Source organism: Mustela erminea, chromosome 13 (genome assembly GCF_009829155.1).
Source record: "Mustela erminea isolate mMusErm1 chromosome 13, mMusErm1.Pri, whole genome shotgun sequence".
Taxonomy (NCBI): domain Eukaryota; kingdom Metazoa; phylum Chordata; class Mammalia; order Carnivora; family Mustelidae; genus Mustela; species Mustela erminea.
Genome location: NC_045626.1, coordinates 42165590 through 42174818, shown reverse-complemented (window position 1 = coordinate 42174818; position 9229 = coordinate 42165590). Strand labels below are relative to the sequence as shown.

The following is a 9229-nucleotide window of genomic DNA, read 5'->3' as shown; positions in this document are numbered from 1 at the left end:
ACGACTGAATATGAGAAAAAGGCTGCTAGATAAAACACTCTGCTTCCTAGTGAGAAAGAAGCGAGTAATGATGAAGCTATGCTCCTCATCGTTGTACGCAGTCACCGACCTTCCAGAGCAAGATGGGAAACGTCTGAGACACAAACTGGAGGAGACTACACTAACATTTGTGCAGCCCAGGGTTCCTCCCCCAGACCATCATGCATATTGCAAATAATGTTGCTGTGTCCTGTGCATTAAAAATCCAATTTAAAGTCAGTTATCTCAATCTTTCTGTAGAAAAAGCACTTTCATTAAGCTTTATGGATATTAAAATATATGCTTTACTTTGAATGAAAGGTGCCAAGGTATTTTATGTGCTTAAATATAAAGGAAACAGAAAAGAAAACTCACTTTTTTTTTTTTAATCTTCAAGCACACTGGCCACATGGTGTTTTCTGGGATCTCACAGTTCTACGTGATATCATTTGGTCCATTACTTTAATAAAAAGATTCCTTAGAAGAGCTACAATTGTGCTTTTCAGATCTAATGCTTTCTCTTAGCACATTTCCCTTATGAGGCTGTTCTGACCTTGACAGCTTCTATCCCATTACTGAAATATTACAGCAATAATTCAGAAACACCATGGTTAATATAAGGTATATAAAGTAACATTTAGGTGTCCAGAGATTTGAATGTTGGGACTCTCTACATTATCTTCCTTTATGATTTTTAATAAATCTCTGTTCTGAGGATCACTGGCATCAAAATTTAAAACAAACGAATTAACAAACAAACAAAACCAGAGAGTCAAAACCAGTATCTGATTTTTCCTGGAAGAGAGAAAACTCTTTGTTTCTGCGAGGACAGTGTTTGTAAGCATGGAGAATACACAACAGAAAACCATACCTGACTTCAATTTAAAGTGACCCCATAAAATTTAAAAAAAAAAAAAAAAAAGGTTGTATCTATACTAAACATACCTGGCATTTATTGAGACATTTTTCAGCCAGATTTCTTTTTTTTTTATTCCTGGAATAAAGAAGTAAAAAAGAAACCTCAGGATTATGTACAGATTCCAGTTGGAATTAAGGACACGTATTGAGGGGCTGGGTTCCTATATCTCCTGATCAACCTCCTTTTGGTAGTCTATAGACAGAGAGGGTGTGGCTGTTTTTACAAACATCAATCATTAAACTACTTTTAATTTTCTTATCATGTTTTTAGAATGCAAGCATTTAGCTATTACTCAACTAACAATAATCTCTCTCTTTTTGAATGTCTAATTCGATTTTATTTCTAGTATGGTTTCAGATTTTTCATAACTGTGTTATGCTTGAAAATTAAATTCTTCCTTAAGTACTCCTCAGAACTATTTAATGATACCTAATAGAAACTTAAGGTAACTCAAACTCACATTTAAAATAATTCAATTATACTCTTACTTCTGTTTCTCCTGTCCATTCTGTTCTTTCTTCTTTGTCACAGTCTTTTGTTATAAAAGATTGTCTTCCTCCAACCCACCACCACTAAAATTTAGAACACAGAAGGTAGGGAATTTCATCTGTTTTTCTCATTGTAATATTCCCTGTGCCTGTCTGCCACCTAAAGTAAGCACACAACAAATATTTGTTGAATGCAAGAGTTAAATCCTTCCATATGTCAATAGAAGGAACCACTTGGCAATCTCTTACTTTTTCCTCAACAGTGTCTGGCACCTAACAAACATTAAATATTGTTTACTGAATAATATACATGCTTAATGAATAATATACAAGTGAACAAAAGCAGTATATCTTATACCCTCTCTTAGCCTTGGACACTGTGGGTGTTCTAGAACTCTCCATCTAACTATTCTATTGTTCATATTGGTTTATTGACTCATGAATATTTCTTTGCCTAAATCTAACTCTCTACAGGTTCCTATGTTCAAATTTATGTCTAGGTCTTAACCACTTTCTCTTCTTACCAATCAACAATCTTGGTATGCTTTTTTCCTCATGTGATTCTTAGTTATGTCAATAATATGAGATTATATTTTGTATTTCTCTCCTAATTACATGCATCAATCATTTATTTATTTAATCCAACTCTATTCAAAAGAGCAATAATCTCTTTTTTACATTTATCTATTTATTCTTCCATTTTAACAATCATTTATTTAAGTGCTAAATATCATTCATTAGCAATTGACTTGATTTAAAATGTTGATTATTTATAGCTATTATGAAACAGTTTTCAAAATGCATTATTTCTGGCATCTTTAGATATCTTGTCAGTACTCTTATCCTTCTGGATGCCTATTTTTTTTTTTTATTCTGCAGAATTTGGAAAAAACACACTTTCCTTTTCATTGTAGCCCAAGTTATCAGTTCTTTGTAATCCTGAAAGAAACAAGTGGCCATCATTCTCAAATATATTACTGGAATTATTTCAGATAGCAATGTAAACTCTAAAATGTTACATACAAAATAAAATAAAATATTACATGCCCTCAATTCACATTACTCTAGGTTTGTCCACTAATGACACAGAAGTTCAAGAAATTTAACTTATACAAAAGAAAACAAAACAAACTGCCTTTATGACTGAGTCAGGTCAGGGCATCTTTCCTATTCATTTTGTAATCCCTAGCATATAACAAGTTGCTGGGACATGATAGATACTCAGTAATTGTTGGTTTAATGGATCAATGTATGAACATATTGGTTAAATAGACCAGAATTATTTTTATCTTATATAATCACAACTACTTAATCCTTTATTTGAAAGATATAAGCTTGTCATTCTATAAAGATAAAATGATGAAGGAAACGTCTATCATCCTATATAATCTCTGAAATATGTAAATCATATACATAAAACTATTCTATTATATTTCATATTGTTATATTGCATATAATTATATTAAAGGTAATATATAATGATGTGTAATAATAACATAATAATAAATATACATATCATACAGATAGATAAAACATATTGCTCTATAAAATCCTATATATCCAAATTAAAGAAAGAAACCATATCCCCACTGTGGATATTACAGATAAGTATTGTTCATGAAAACTTATAAACCAAAAGGATTTTGTGATAGTGAGTATAATACAGAAACTAACAAACCAAATCAAAACATAAAGCCTTTATTAAGAAGAGTTCATGAGCACCATGATAGAGAAATTGCAAGGTACTTAGACACAGTTAAGTCGAAGCAGAACTGGGTCCCAGTAATTATTGTATAACTTGAGTGCCCTTTGGAAAAGAATTGCTTATACTATTATATTTTTCCCATAAACATATATAGGTACAGATAGAAAGAGGTGTTTTCCCTTTTTCAACTGGGGAGAAGTTTGGAGAATTAGTCATCATGAATGTCAGGGAACTCCTCATATTATTTAGTATTTTCAGTCCTGATATTTTTAATGGGTTGAATAACTTCCAACTATTGTCTATCCCTTCTTCCCCTTTTTGGGAGTATGAATCTGACTGGTGTAACTTAAGTCTCTTATCTTACCTTAGGTCTGTAAGGCAAGGAACATAATTAATAATCCAAATAGACTATATCTAAAGGCTAATGGGAAACTACCCCCAACACACACACACCAAAATTGAAATGTTAGGAAAGTTTATGGGTTCTTTATGGCCAAAACCCAACTAATGTCCCTTATATTGGCTAAATGCAAAGGTAAAGAAATTAGAGTTCTCTTATCATATCATCTTTACTTCATAACCCACATCCTTTTTTTTTTCTTTTTGCAGAGTACAGATTTATTGTTGACATTTATGATTCTGTGGATAGAACAGGTTTTGTTTCTAATTTATGCCACTGTCACAAGAAAGCCTGGGTGATAGAGCATCTATAAGTGAATATAAATCCATGTACTTAAAAAAAAAAAAACCCTGATTGCCTGTCTTAATGAAGAAGTTATCACTGTCATCTTTATATACCAAGAACAATGTCAAAATTCATAATATAATAAAACTCATTTATGAACATGAATTCAGGTGACATGTGATTCATTTCTGTCTTCTTATTGTCTCCCATTTTCTGTGTAGTTCAGCTACTTGATACAAAGAGGGGAAAGTCAGGTAGAGAAAAGGCAGTCACATGTATGACAAAGCAGAGAATCCACTCAACTCTAGAATTATTCTAACTCAGAATTTCTCTACTCTTAAAAAAAAAAGCTTAGAATTACTATATGTAATCTGGCAATTCCACTCTGGGCATATAGCCAAAATAATTAAAAGCAGTATCTTTAAGAGATATCTGTTGACCCACACTCATAATAGCATTATTTACAATAGCCAAGTGGTAGAAGTAACCCAAATGTCCATGGACCACAGTTAAAATGTGATATATCCATGCATGGGAATATTTCTCAGCCTTAACAAAGAAAGGAAATTCTGACATGGGCTATAATATGGATGAACTTGGTCACATTACATTAACTGAAATAAACATTTCACAAAAGGACAAATACTGTATGATTCCACTTATGTTAAGGACCTGGAGTAGTCAAATTCATAGAGACAGAAAGTAGAATGGTAATTGGCTGGAGCTGGGGGAAGAGGAATGAGGATTTTTTTCTTTAACGAGTATAGAATTTCAGTTTTGCAAGATGAAAGTTCTGGAGTTTGGTTGCACAATGATGTGAATATTCTTGACACGACTGAACTGTACACTTAATAATCATTTAGATGATAACACACACAAGATTGTCTTCAACACGTATGATGAAGGAATACCACCTTTTTCCATATTTCTTCATTCACAAAGTTATGACAGTTTACTGGAGTCTTAACATTACCTAAATTCTGTTTTAATTACTTTAAACAGAAAATGTTTTTCTTAATATTTGAAATATTAATTTAATATTGCATTTCTTTCAACAAAGCTTGTCGTATGAGGTGTTTCCTAGAAGTACTGGGACATGCAGATTCTTCTGGCAATTACTCTCTTCAGATAAAGAAAGGTATTTCTAGGAGGGGGTGTTAAATGTGTTAAATTATGCAAAAAATTATGCTCTATTATTCAATATTTTTCCCCTTAAGGATTGTCTACTTGTTAAATGCTTTAGCTCTTGGTAAACAGAATGAGCAGCCTCTAAATTGCCTCGATTGTCCTTTAAAAGGCCCTGGGGGAAATGTCCATTGTCTTAAAATCCTGGATGCTCTAGTTATTGTTTTGGCAAATTCTACATGCTTGCATGTTTTTAGATGAAAGAGTATCTCTGATCTTAGAAAAAAAAAATGAGCTTATCTTATGTTTGCTGGCTACATAGTGTCTTTTATTTATTTTTTTATTTTTTAAAAGATTTTACTTATTTATTTGAGAGAGGGAAAGAAGGCACAGAGAGAGAAGCAGACTTCCATTGAGCAGAGAGCCCAACGTGGGGCTCAATCTCAGAATCCTGAGATCACGACCTGAGACAAAGGCAGAGGCTTAACTGACTGAGCCATCCAAGCACCCGATATGTCTTTTAGAATCATTTATTATAAAACAAGTAAGAGAGAATACAGAATTTTGGAAATACATTTTACCTGAAATTTTTTGTATTAAGAAAGTAGTATACACAAAAATACACATACACACACACAATCCATTATAGTCCATCATTAGCATCAGTGATTAAACTAGTGATATAGGGAAAGTGCTGGTGGCAAGAAGTAGAACTTGACAGCAGAAAGGATTTTAAAATTCCATCATGGAAAAGGCGTAGCATATGCCTATAAACATACGGGTAACACTGAATTTATTCACATAGCAGAGTATATATATATTCATATGTCAAGAAAAATGTAAGATTTTTGTTTTGTAAAGGCACCGCTAAGTAATACACTAGTGTCTTCAGAGTGCTTCAGTGTTTAAAGCTCAATATGGTACGGTTGACCATATAAAGCTGATAAATGTGTTTCAGAAGGGCAGTGAATCAAGGTCATGCTTCCTTAGTTCCATAGAGTCCCACCTTCTTCCCTCTTCATTGCCTCCAAAGTAAGAATGAAATAGTGAAAAATTATATTACTGCAATACCTATAAAAACCGTGAATGCAATGAGATTTTGCTGGAAGAATATAAAGTATGTCACAAGCAAACAGCATAGCCAGGCATGGGATTTCCAGCCATATGGATGGGTGTTGCAGCTTTGAGTTTTTATTCCATACTATTTTAGAGGCATTTCTGAGGTATCATAAACTTTTTTGAATGAGAAAATACATATAGGCCAGGCTCACTGAAACTTGAAGTCTCTCTGTCTACCTGTGTGTAAAGTAATAAAATCAGGCATTCTAAGGAATACAGCTATAGTGGGGATACAGCTTATCTTTTAAATGGTAAAAATCCTGAATAGGAATTTCCCCTCTGCTGTACTTCTCATGTTAATATGTTAAGGATATTTCACACTTGTTATGCTCATTACTGTCTCCAAAGTTTCATGGTGATAACAGGGAAGATTATCTCTTCTAGTCATTTCCTTTTCAATTTAAGTGCTTTAAAAAATAATAATTTTGCCAACCATACTGTTATCTTTCTTTACCGCAGCTATACAGTAGATTAAGTGAAGGCTTTAAGAGATTCTTTTTAAGGAAGTTCCAAATCTCTTTTCATGATTAATATGCTGCCACACTCACCTTAGGTAGAAATATTCTGTCAATCCATTTCTGAAAAACATGATGGCACTGCTTTATTGGTATTAAATTGCATTCAGTTGAAAGTATCCCAGAAGAATGTTAATACTTTTATTTTCAGTCTGGTTGTAGAGGAACACAACACATTAATTCAAATCACAAATGATACTAAATTGAGTGATGATATGAACACCTAGAGAACACGAATAGATACTAAAAAGAGATCCAGAATGAAATAACCAAATAGTGTTCATACTTCTTAATGCCATTTTGGATATATAGAGAGAAACATCCAAACACTGATTACTAATAACTGGGAAATATTTTCTGCCTGACTACGTTACAAAGAAACATGTGGCTGGCAGAAACAGAAACAAAATAGGTGCAAATTCATATTTTAAAAAAACAGTATAAAGGAAATTTTAAGAAATGTGATTGGCATGTGCTGAAATGCCCTATCAGGGTCTTAGGAAGTCAGCATTCCTTTTAAAGTAATAATATTCTCTAAACATGGCCCATCTCTTTAATTAAGGTATTCTATTGATGCATGAAGATCACCAGTATGAGAAAATAGAGTCATCTGATAAAACATAAATGGAAGGAATACAAGAATGACAAGAAATTAATGTGCCAAAATTTAAGTTCATGGATGTACTTAAGCGCAATGTCAATCCAAGTTAAAGGAGAGATGGTTTCTTCACAAAACTATTATAAGATATATGTAGAAACCAGTATGTTATAAAGAGAACCTAATTAAATGTGATATATGGAATATTATTGCTGGGAGGGGAGAATCTCTATAATTTAATAGGTAGTTTAAGTGGTAATTTCCATATCTGCTATTAATTTCTCTTATCTATATTTCAGTTTGGATATTTTTCATTAGCCTGTTACATTGCCAGTTTGTTATTTTGAAATAAAATTATTATAGACCCTGGTTAGAATTTATTAATACTATTGTAAAATACAAAAGGACACCACATGATTTCTGTATTGACCATTTCCTCTTGCTTCCAATGTCTTTATACAATGCAAAAAACAAACAAACACACACAAATGTGCATCACAATACTTGGTGTCAGATTCTGAGAATTAGGCCAAAAAAAACCTCTTGGAGTGCATAAGAAAGTGAAATAAACCATTAAAACCAAGAGCTCAGATGAGTCATTCAAATTATTTTCCAGTTTAATGCTCTCCAGACTCACTGAATGTCCAGAAATGTAACCATGATTATGAAATGCAAACTTTTCTCCTAATTCCAAACAATGCATCAACAAAGAAATAGTAAGATATATCTTTAAAGTTAATAAGCCATTTAGCATGCTTCATGTTTAATAAAGGCACAAAAAAGGGACTGTTCATTTTTCCTTATTTTGGGAGGCAGGACTGAACCTAAAATGTGTTTCCTCGTAGTATATTCACACACGCTTATACAATATCAATCAATCAACAAACCAAACAATAATTGAACACAAAAAATAAAGTACTTAAAAACATTAGACCCTTTCTCACCTCAAATTTTATTTAGTGTCCTAAGATGTGTGTGTTTGTGATTTGTATTGATTTTTCCTTGTTGTGCAATCTCTTATTATCTATTTATCTGCCTACTAATATATATATATATATATGCATACATATATATATTTTTTTTCCTTTTCAGAAATAAAGTGTTAATGGTGCTGAGGGGAATTAAAGGGAATGCTCACTAAGAACTGGGGAAATAATATTGAATTTCCCAGTTAAGCAAAGACATGGAGGAAGGTCTTGGAATCTTATTTTTTACCCATTATCCTCTAGAATTAACACAATTACAGATTCACCATTATGAAATTCCTTTATTCAGGCCCAGCTAGTTCTAGAATATATTACCTCCTTGAATTCTTAGAATATATTACCTCCCTCTTTCTTCTTACAGATATATAAAAACAATGTAATTTTGGGTATTCAGATCTATTTCTGCCCATGTATGGTAACCTGAGTCACACTTGTGAAATCAAGCCTTTGAAAATACTGATAAAGCAAACTTTTATTTTCAGCTTTTAAGAATTATGAGATACCAATGGGTTTTAAAAAGTGAATGGAAAGGAAAAGAAAAAAATAAAGAAAAGAAAAGATAATTGCTGTATAAAAATCTTTAGTACAGTTTCAAATCGAGAACCTAGATGTTTGGGCAGGTTAGCTCAGCCAATCCTTCCTGATAATGAATTTAGTACATGTGATGGGTTAGGAGTTCCTCTGTGGAAGGGAGGATGGGAAAAGAATTCACCAGGAAGGATATGTGAAAATATTAAAATAAATATTTGTGTTTATTACTTCTGTTATATTGGAATCATTACATTATCCCAATCCTATTCATTCAATCCCCAACATGTATCTTGGATTCATTCATTTCTCTCCATTTAAAAGTTTCTTAAATCATTTTCCAACTTATGCTCATTCGCTTCTATCAGTGCTCTAAGCTTCCAGATTTTCTTAAAATATAAATTAAATCCTTTCACTCTTGTGTTCAGTATTTTTCAAGGTCCTTCCATCATCTAAGAATAAACTTGGAGTCTTAACAAGTTAAGACTCGCCTTTCTTCTTGATCTTTTACAGCCCCTAGCCCATGTCGTGGGTCTCTCCCAT

At 32.5% G+C, this 9229-nt stretch overlaps 1 long non-coding RNA gene across 1 annotated transcript; it reads left to right on the top strand.

The window, feature by feature from the left end:
* Window positions 1-1910: 1910 nt before the first annotated feature.
* LOC116572340 lies at window positions 1911-7338 on the top strand. The gene is made up of 3 exons (XR_004278241.1): window positions 1911-1964; window positions 4876-4953; window positions 7137-7338. It is a non-coding gene; the product is annotated as an uncharacterized LOC116572340 (long non-coding RNA).
* Window positions 7339-9229: the final 1891 nt, after the last annotated feature.